Genomic DNA, 11,226 nt, shown 5'->3' with positions numbered 1-11,226 from the left:
ACAAGTACACGAAAAAGTTTTAACTCATTGGAGTTTTTGTGAGTAGTATCACTTCGCTCATAGTTCAATTTGACTACAGTTGACAAATATGTATACGGGGGTCCAGGTCGGACCCCAGTCACGGCCTACGGGGTTGGGTCATGAAAACAAAGTACAGATATAGGTTTCTAATTTTGATATTTTATCCCATGTTTCTGTACTTTAGATATGCTTCCAGTTGTATTATGTTATGTTTTACATACTTAGTACATATGTCGTACTGACCCCCTTTCTTTGAGGGGCTGCATTTCATGCCTGTAGGTACAGGTATAGGTTTTGGGAGCCCGTCCGCTTAGGATTCTATTTAGCTCAGCTGGAAGAGGCTCCATTGTATCAGAGCCTAGCTTTGGCACTAGCTACTGATATATATCATCGTTTTATTTATTTAGGGGTACGGCGGGGGCCCTATCCCACCATATGTTGTCGTTATTATTTTTAGAGGTCTACAGACATATATATGTGGGTTATGTATGTCAGTTAGATTCAGTTGGGTCTACCTGATATATGATATATGTGATTATGTTATGGTAGCCTTGTCGGCTTACGTGCCCTGTCATGTTGTGATACGAACAAAAAGGTCTATGGGTATATTTAAATATTATCACCCAGTGGGGATCTGTTAAATGATATTATCTTATTTACAGTTCAATGTGACCACAGCTGATAGATAGGTGTACGGGGGTCCAGGACGGACCCTAGTCGCGGCCTACAAGGTTGGGTCATGACAATTGGTCAATGTCCAGGTGATGCTGGAAGCTGTTACTGTGGTTTAGGATGGGTGAGGTACCCATGATGACGAAAGATTCACGAGTTTGGAGTATAAAGAAAAGAATTCAAATTTGGGAGTTATTTAGCACCTTCTCGTGTCTGTTGATAGAATAATTCAGAGGTATCTGTGTGATTTTGGTTTATCCTAGTTTAGCCTATTGCATTCAGTTGAGTTTGTTCTTGTTGGATGGAAGTCAAAATCAAAAAGAGAGGAGTTGGAAATTAGGTTGAGTTATTGAAGAAGAGAAGTGAATTTAGGGGTGTTCTCTTAGCTTGAGGTTTGGGTTGGCATTGCCCGACCCGAAAAGATACCTGTAGGTCTGACAGAGATTGCGGGCCTAGTTTTTAATCTTTTCATTCCCTTCGGTTACTTTCTAACCTTTGAATTTCGAGGACGAAAGTCCATTTGGTAGTGGATATTATAATGACCCTCTAGGTCATTTTAATGTTTCTTTGATCTATTAAGTATTTAGAGCTTTCCTGTAGTGACCATAACACATTTATTACTTGTTGGTACTCACAATTTGTTTGCCTGTTCATTCATTTGACTTTTATGCCTGATCCCCTATTTTGGAGCTCTTGGAGTTTGAACGGTTGACTTAGGTCAAAAAGACAGGAAAATGACCTTAGAATGAAATTCTGACAATTCTATCAACTTCCAACTTCAGGCCTTGATTTGTCCTCCACAAAGAAGGAACTAGTCTGATTCCGTGTTTTGGATCTCTTGGAGTTTGAACGGTTGATCTCAGTTAAAAAACCAGGAAAATGACCTCAGAATGGAATTCTGACAATTCCATCAACTCCAGAATGGCCAAATGTCATAACCCAAGCTTAGGGCCTAGACGTGACACAGCAAATAAAGACCCGGAGGTACCTCATCCAAGCCTCTTAGCATTCATTAATCTTTTCATCGACAATGATAATCAAAACAAGCGAAAATGTAAGGAATAACCGGACTAAGAGATTCCACATAGAAGAAGAGTAAACTTATTTCAACATCATACATATTGTCCAACCATACCTTCTAGTTTAAATACTTGGAAGGGGCTAAGACATGTCCCTAGCTCACCCTCCAGATATAAGCCAAAAGTCACTCAATAGTCTATACTAAACACAAGCTAGAAAGATAGGAGTGTTGTTCCCAAAACATGGGAACTCACCAAAATAGTAATAGCCTTTAACAATCGAACTTAGCCACGGGGAGCAGAGTGTGGAGCAATGTTGGTCCCTACATGGTGATATCATGTAGGCAAAAGTATGTGAGCATGCTATACAATAAATAACATTAAGATATTTATAAGCAATATGCATAAGTGAATGTATGCATAAGAAATCATCATATGAAACCTTAAAATATTAATTTTGTAGGAAGGTGACTGTATCCAACATTTAAGACCATGCGAGCTATTACATGGAATTCAACATAACCCCCTACATTGGCACGGGAGGACTACTTGCCAGGTAGAACTCCGTCAACTTTAAGCATTTCATTAACTTTAACTTTAAGGGCTAATTGTGGATCTACTAGCCTAAAGAGCCTACAAGGGATCCTATGTTGGAGCATAGTTAATGCAACATGAGATTTTACTTAAGGATCCCTTACACCAAGTCCCCATCTACATGCTACATTCGATGCTAGGTTAATCCCACGCAATACATTTAGATATCATAATAACATAAGCAATTATGTAACTTTAAACATCAAATCATCATTTGGTGGAATAGCTCATTAAAGCATTTCATTTGATTAAAAAATGTGAGTATTGTCCTTTCACATTAAATCCTTTATTTGGATAAGAATCCCTTTCATCATCATTCAATTATTTTATAAGATTCCCTTAAACATAAACATTTCCTTTATAAACTTTCATTTGGAGTCAAAGCTTTCAATTCAACATAAGAAAAAATAGGTGGGTTCATTTGACATAACCTTCAAATACATTTTAAACAATAATTGCATGCATGAGAGTGATGGACATGCATCAATTAAAGCAGCTTAAACAACCCACCAGTTACAGTTTAAAGCTACTCTCAAATCTTCATATAAATGCCTTGATAAATCACTTATTTCATGAAATTAAGAGACAATACATGTCAATCTAGGTATATAAACTTCAAATAAACAATAAACTATGCATTTGGGATCATCATGTAAAATCCTATAAGATCTTATCATTTTGACTTTAAAATACTAAGTTGAGAGGATATTTGGGCTCCATGGATGGAAGCACCCATGGATGAAACCCACATACCTTGGGGGAAACAAAATCCCTAATGAAATCTTGAGAAGGAAAGGAGACATAAAGATGCCTTGAGATGAAACCCTATAAACTCTTGGGAGAGTTTGAGAAGAGAGAATTTGTGAATCTTCAGTCTAAGTGAGAGAAATAAGAGTTTGGAAGGGTTTAGGGTCTTTAGATGGGTGAATTATGCCCTCAAAACGACTCCACTTTGAATTAAAATATAGGAAATTACCAAAATATCCCTTTAAAAATCTGGCCGAAATTGGCTTCACCAGGACCTTTCACGGTCTGTGGTTCCCTCCACCACCCGTGGTGAAGGCCTATGATGATTAGCTTAGGAAAATGCTTTTTGGAGTCTGCAAGGTAGGTTTCTGAAGTTTCCTCACGGAAGACCTTAATGGTCCATTTAGAGCATCACAGCCCGTGAAATACGGATGTAGTGCAGGTCCTGTAGGAGACCTGCATAACGAACCCCACAGAAATACACCATGGGCCATAGAGGGATCCATGATCTGTGGTGGTCATCCGTGGCCCTTGCCTTGGGATGTTTCCCTTGTTCATGTATAGTGATGTTTACCATGATATGTGGTCCTCCATTGTTGTTCCCTCTCTACAAGTATGACTCTCTAAATCTTTACCAGGTTGCTCAACATATTTCATGGTGCTTACGACGGCCCGTGATGGCTTTCGTGGTCAGCCTTTGATGCTAGTAGCTACACTTTCTGAGATCTCTTCCTTTGATACTTGGTTTAGTACTTTCCAAAAATTTTGGGGTCTTAAACTAAATTAGGCTAGCAGCATGGTCAGTAGGAATATCGAGGCAATTGGTACAAGTTTGGGGCCATTTGATGCTTAAGTCTTTTAAATTTGGCCTAAGGTTGACTTTGGTCAATATTCTTGGTAAACGGGCTCAGATTGAAATTTCATCAGTGCGGTAAGCTTCAAAATATCAAGTTTAGTCTAGAACGACCTTTCATTTGTGTCCCGAGGCTTTAGGTCTCATTTTGAGATATAGCATAATCTTCAGCACCATAAGACATCTTAACCGGTAGAAAATGAGCCGACTTGGTCATCTGATCTTTGACAACCCAAATGGAATCATGTTGATTCGTAGTACAAGGAAAACCTGTTATGAAATCTATATTCACATCTTCCCACTTCCAAGTAAGAATATCAATGTCTTGGGCTATACCTCCTGGCCTTTGATGCTCAACTTTAACTTGTTGGCAATTTGGACACGTAGCTACAAACTACGTTATGTCCTTCTTCATGCCATTCCACCAATACACTTCTCTCAAATCATGATACATCTAGGTGGAACCCGGATGAATAGAGTATTGGGAACTATGGGCCTCATTCAATATCAACTATCTCAATCCATCAATGTTAGTACACACAAATGACCTTGGTAACGTAGAACACCATCTCCCCCTTGGGAGAAAGCCTCAATGGATTTTTTGGCAACCGACTTTTTTAACTCAAACAACATTGGATCGTGGTCTTTCTTGGACTTGACATCCGATACAAGAGACAATTCTGAACCATTATGACCAAGAACACCTCCATCATTGGAATCAACGAAATGCACCCCTTAACGTGCCAACCTATAAACATATTTAATCAATTATTTCTTATTTTCTTTAATATGTACCACACTACTCATGGACAATCTACTTAGTTCTTCGACAACCACGCTTGCTTTGCCTAGATGACACAACACACTCATTTCATAATATTTCAACAACTCAAGCCATTTTCTTTTCCGAAGGTTCAAGTATTTTTTTCTTAAACACATATTGTAAACTCTTATGATCAGTGAACACATCCACATGGACACCATAAAGGTAGTGTCTCTAAATCTTCAAGGCAAATACAACCGCCGCTAGTTCAAGATCATGGGTTGGATAGTTCAGTTAATGCACCTTAAGTTGCCTAGAAGCATAGGCTATTACCTTACCATGTTGCATCAATACACAACCAAGATGAACCCTTGAGGCATTACAATATACTATGAAACCATCAGACCCTTCTGACAAGGTCAAGATAGGAGCGATAGTGAGACAATTCTTCAATTCTTGAAAACTCCTTTCACATGCTTTTGACCATTGAAATTTCACCTTTTTTGCATCAACCTTGTCAAAGATGAAGAGATCGATGAAAACCCTTCTACAAATCTTCTATAGTATCAGGCTAGGCCCAAGAAACTCCTAATATCCGAAGGAGGTAATGGTCTAGACCACTTCTTAACCACTTCGGTTTTCTTAGGATCAACCATAATCCCTTCACCGGACACAATGTGACCAAGTAAGGACACCTCCCTTAACCAAAACTCATATTTGTTGAACTTTGCAAATAGTTTTTTATCTCTTAGAGTTTGCAACATAATCCTCAAGTGACTTGCATGCTTCTCCTCATTCCGAGAGTAAACCAAAATATCATCGATGAATACAATCACGAACATATCTAGGTATTTCTTGAACACCCTATTCATTAACTCCATGAAAGACGCAGGAGCATTGGTCAAACCAAAAAACATGACTAGGAACTCATAATGGTCATACCTCATCTAAAATGCCATTTTGGGAATGTTGCACTCCCTCACCCTCAATTGGTGATAACTAGAACGAAGATCTATTTTGGAGAAGTAACTTTCCCCTTGCAATTGATCAAACAAGTCATCTATTCTCGAAATTGGATACTTATTCTTGATGGTTACCTTATTTAATTGTCGATAATCAATGCACATATGTAGTGAACCATCCTTCTTTCTAACAAACCATTGAGACCACCCCATTGAAAAATACTTGGCCTAATGAACCCTTTATCTAATAAGTCCTTCAATTGATCCTTTAACTCCTTTAATTCAACCGGAGCCATCTGGTAAGGAGGAATAGAAATAGATTGAGTATCCGGAAGAAGGTCTGTACTAAAATTAATCTCCCTTTCCAGGAGGGACACCGAGTAAATCATTGGGAAACACATACAAAAACTCATTTACAATGGGGACCGACTCTAGGGTTGGGGCTTCGGAATTCTAATCCATAACCCTTACAAGATGATAAATACAACCCTTGGAAATCATCTTCCTAGATTTAAGGCACGAAATGAATTACCTTTAAACATGGAGTTACTACCCTTCCATTCTAGGACTGGCTCATTCGGGAATTACACTTAGGTTTTACAACCAATAGAAGCATAACATGCATATAGCCTATTCATACCAAGGATAACATCAAAATCAGTCATCTCAAGCTCAACAAGGTCACATAGGATAACTTTATGGAAAACCGTAACCGGAAAACTTCTATAGACTCTGTTGCCACAACTGACTCACCTACAGGAGTATAAATAGAGAAAGACTCAACAATGTCTCAGGACTATACTCAAACCTCATGGCCACATAAAGGGAAACAAAAGATAAATTTTCACTTGGATCAAGCAAAGCATACACATCATAGTGAAAGACCCGTAACATACCGGTAACAACATCGAGAGTCTCCTCCATCTTTTGCCTAACATGGAGGGAATAAAACCTATTGTTTTGTTGACCACCCTTTGTTTGCCCATGGCCACCTTTAGCAACTTGGCCTTAAGGACCACCATCTTTGACCTTGCATTTCTTAGTATGATGACTCGGCTTACCACACCGGTAGCATACATTCAACCTGGATACACATTCACCTTTGTGGTTCCTACCACACTTCTTGCATGCGGGAGTAACTTGGCCCATAGGATCACTTTCTTGAGGTTTAGGGTTGGGCACCCTATATTTTTCAAACCTTGGAATAGTAGCATTAGAATACCCTTGGCCGGAGTACATTTGGTGAAAAAGAAGACGTCCACCACTTCTGGAATTAGCATGAAAGAATTCACTATCATCGGTCTTTGGCCTCTTAGACTCCCAATTCTTCACCTTTAGCTTCTCACTTTCTACTTGCTCCGCATAGGTCATGAGTCTAGATCTATCTATCTATCGAATCAACATCAGCATTTTGCATTCCATTACAACCATGTCCAACACACCCGATAAGAAGTTGCTCATATGAGCTCTTAAGATGGAAAACATGAATGGAGTATATTTTGACAATTAAGAAAACTTGAGGGCATACTCTCTAGCACTCATACCTCCTTGCTTAAGGGTGATAAACTCTTGCACTCTGGCCTTCCTCAACTCTAGTAGGAAAAATTGATCAATAAACACCCCTTTGAACTCCTCCTATGTCATGGGCTCCGGCTCTCTAGGCCTCTCACCTTTCCATTGATCAAACCAAATTTGAGCAACACCCCTTAATTGGTATGTAGACAACTCCGCCCTTTCAACCAAGCAAATCCCCATGATCTCAACAATATTATGGATGCTATCGATAAACTCTTGGGGATCCTTATCAACTTTAATACCCCAAAACTCTGAAGGATTCATCCTCATGAAATCGTAAACTCTTGTTGCCACCGTACTAGCATTCAGATTCACGGGAGTAATCACCTCATAAATAATTGAGTCGTAACCATTTGAGCAAGTACTTAAAAAGTCGTTCGAAACTTAGCATTAGCAACTTGATCGTTCAAAAGATCATTTAGAGCTTTTTGATCCTCTTCAACCACGTTCCTTCTAGTGGGGTATCTTCGTAGAGGTATATTTTGAAAATTGTAAAGAATAAGTATTAGAGGGAAAAGACTTAACCACTCTACCGCACGACATAAATCATGAAAGAAGTGAGATTTTTCCTAAGATATTTTGTAGCCTCCTATTCATGGATGTGGAGCACTTCACACCAATGAATTTGAATCTACTTAGCACGGCATGTTAGACTCCCTAGGACTCTTCTAAACCTTGTGCTCTGATACTAAGTTTTTCATGGCCTGACCTAGGGCCTAGTCATAACACAGTGATCGGGATGCGAGGGACCCCAACCATAAGCCATCTTAGCATACATTGCATACATAAAGTAAAGAATAATATAAATATGAGCGGAAGTAATCATTAAATGGGGAATGGGACTAAGGAAAATCAACTCTATAAATGTCCAATCTAAACTACATCAATGAGTATCGTCTAAACATGCCTCTAGTCTATTATTTGATGGGAAATTAGGACAATCTCCTATCTCAACCTAACAATAGAAGAAAATGAAAAAAAATAGTTACATGAATAAATGTCCTATCCTCAGTAGAATGAGGACTCACCAACATCTTTGAAATCTAACGAAATTTCTAGCCAGGAGTAAGATGATTGTGTGTGTCATATGTCCCTACATTATGAGACAATGTAGGCAAAATATGTGTTAGTATGTTTGAATGTACTAATTATGTGAGGTATGCATGAACAAGTGCAAGAACGTACGCAATATGTCATAAGATGCATGACCAATCATAACATCTCATACATAACTCCAACTTATATGGGATAAGACCTTTAATCGACAATAAAGACCATCTGAGCTATTACATGGAATCTAATGACTCCTGTATCAAGATAGGATGATGACTTCTGAATAGGAACAAGAGAGGCTACCTTGCCAGGGCATACTCCAAAAGTAACTATTCTACAGGGCTATGTGGATCCACTAGCTAGGCCATGAAGGAAACCTATGTGGGTAACATAGTTTGGGACTTTAGATTGCTACTAGGATTCCCTTAGGTAACAAACTGCATTACCAGACTGAACCCCACCTAGAAGCCCTCTAGATTCTTAGTCAATATCCCAACAACAACTCATAAACATGATCATAAAGTAGTATGAAAACAAAGTAACTACATATTAATCCATCTTTAAAACATATTAGGAATAGCTCATCTACTTGGTGATTCATAAGAATCTATAACTTCGGTGGGAATTGTCCTTATCACCATCTTTAAAATATATTTTGATCTTAACTCTAATCATCATCATAACTTTAACTTTAGAATCATAAATCTCAACTTTAACTCGTATAAACTTTCATTTAAAATCACTTAACTCATGACTCACTCATAAACTCATCTTAACTTCATAATCATAACCTAAAAATACAGGTTTATGCATGGGCATCTATAATTCAACTTGAAATCATGTAATTCATATGATAAAATTCATATAAAATCATTAATAATATTTAAAAACGAAATCAAACTAGCTCAATACAATTCTTCAAAATTAGGGTTCATAACAAATTGAAAATTGAATCAAAACTTGAGGAATCTTTGGGACTTCATGGGTGAAAAGAGCCCATGAATCAATCCTCACATACCTTGCTAGAATTTACTAAGAATTGAAGAAGAAACCTTGAAGAAATATGGAAACCCTAGCTTTAGCTTGAAGAGGAAACCTTGAGAGACTTTGTTCTTGCCTTAGAAAATTTTACGAGAATGAATTGAATAGGAGAGAAATTTGAATAATTGAATATTTATAGACTTTGAAATTATGCATAAAAGTGTCTAGGTTCATTGAACCGAACTATGAAAAATACACAATTTCTCTTCATTATAATCTGAAAGTTGACCCTAGGGATCCCTTTCTAAGGGTCGTCTTAGCAACAACGAGCCATTTAAATGACTAGTCATTTAAACGGCCCGTCATCTTGTCTACGGTTCGTCTTGTTGACTCGTCCTGCAGGTCCCAAAAACCTACAAATTTGAGAGTCTCAGGACTTTGGTTACGAGTTGTTTCTACGACTCATAATAGTTCTTATGGGTCTTCCTGTCAAGTTGTACACTAGACCTCGAAGGACCCTTAAAACTGGACTCTAAAGTCTTCCTACGAGTTGACTATGGGTCATCTAGGTGAGAACGAGTCATAACAATGAGTCATAGGACCTCCCTTTAAGATTGATCATCACTATCTGTCACAACCTAAGCCTAGGTCCTATACATGACATGGAGAATGAGACACCCAGAGGTACCTCACCCAAGCCTCTTAGCATTCATTAAGCTTTTCATAGGTAATGACATACAATAAATTACGGAAGAAAAAGGGGTGACGAGACTGAGCGAGATAACATAGAATAGAAATCATAGGCAACATCAAACATTGTCTATTTGTCCAACAATACCTCTACTTTATTTAAACTTGGCAGGGGCTAAGATATGTCCCTAGCTCACCCTCATGATAAGTATCTAAAAGTACCACAAGATAACCGTAAGTCTATATATGTAAATAGCAAGAAAAGGAAATGGAATATTGTTCCCGGAACATGGGAACTCAATAATTAAGTAGCCTTCAGTGATCAACCTAGCCACGTGTAGGAGAATATGGAGTAACGTTGGTCCCTACATAGTGATTTCATGTAGGAAAAAGTATGCGTTAGTACTTTGAATGTACTAAGTATGTGAGCATGTAATGCAAAATATCATTATACAATAAGGTGATGCAATGGACTATTCTACAACCTTGCAATCATTTGAAATACCATTTAGAGTTATGAATCTTAGTCAATGAAATATAGAAACCATCAGAAATCATAAAAGAAACTTAAACATTATAGAGGTAATCATGAGTCATTATAAGAAACCATATACTTACTAAGTACCATGAATCATAAATAAGTATACCATAAACCTTTTTAAAGGGATATTTAAATTTTGTGAGAACACATACTTTACTTTATGCTAGATATAATGGACATCATTTGTTATATCTTAAACATTGGAAGAGGAACCTTATACCATTGTGATAGCGACCGTTAACCGACATACACCATGTGAGTTATAACATGGAGTCCTTATGTTACCCCTACATCAGAGGAAAAGGGGGAGACTACTTGCCAAGGTAGATTCTGTCATGCCTAAGTGGATCCACTAAGCTATTATGTGAACCGAATACTCACCCCTAGTTCTTAGACTGGGTACTCACCTTCAAGCCTTGATATTTCGAGTACTCACCTCTTAGTGATTTAGGTATTCGCCTTTATCTCCTTTATGCCTATAGAGGCACGTAGTTCTAGGATATGCGTATTCGCCCCTAGTCCAACTCGGTTCTAGGTAAGCTCTAAATAGAATAACATTTAAATATCATAATAACATAAGCATTTACATAACTTTAACTTAAAATCATGATTTGATGGAATAGCTCATTAAAACCTTTCATTTGATTCAATGCAAGAATTGTCCTTACACATTGAAACCTTACTTTGGCTAAGAATTTTTTTCATCATTCAATCATAAGACTCTCATTTCATAAATACTTGCTTTATATCATTCA

This window comes from Solanum dulcamara, chromosome 1 (assembly GCF_947179165.1).
Source record: "Solanum dulcamara chromosome 1, daSolDulc1.2, whole genome shotgun sequence".
Taxonomy (NCBI): Eukaryota; Viridiplantae; Streptophyta; class Magnoliopsida; order Solanales; family Solanaceae; genus Solanum; species Solanum dulcamara.
Note: the sequence above shows the minus strand (reverse complement) of the source record.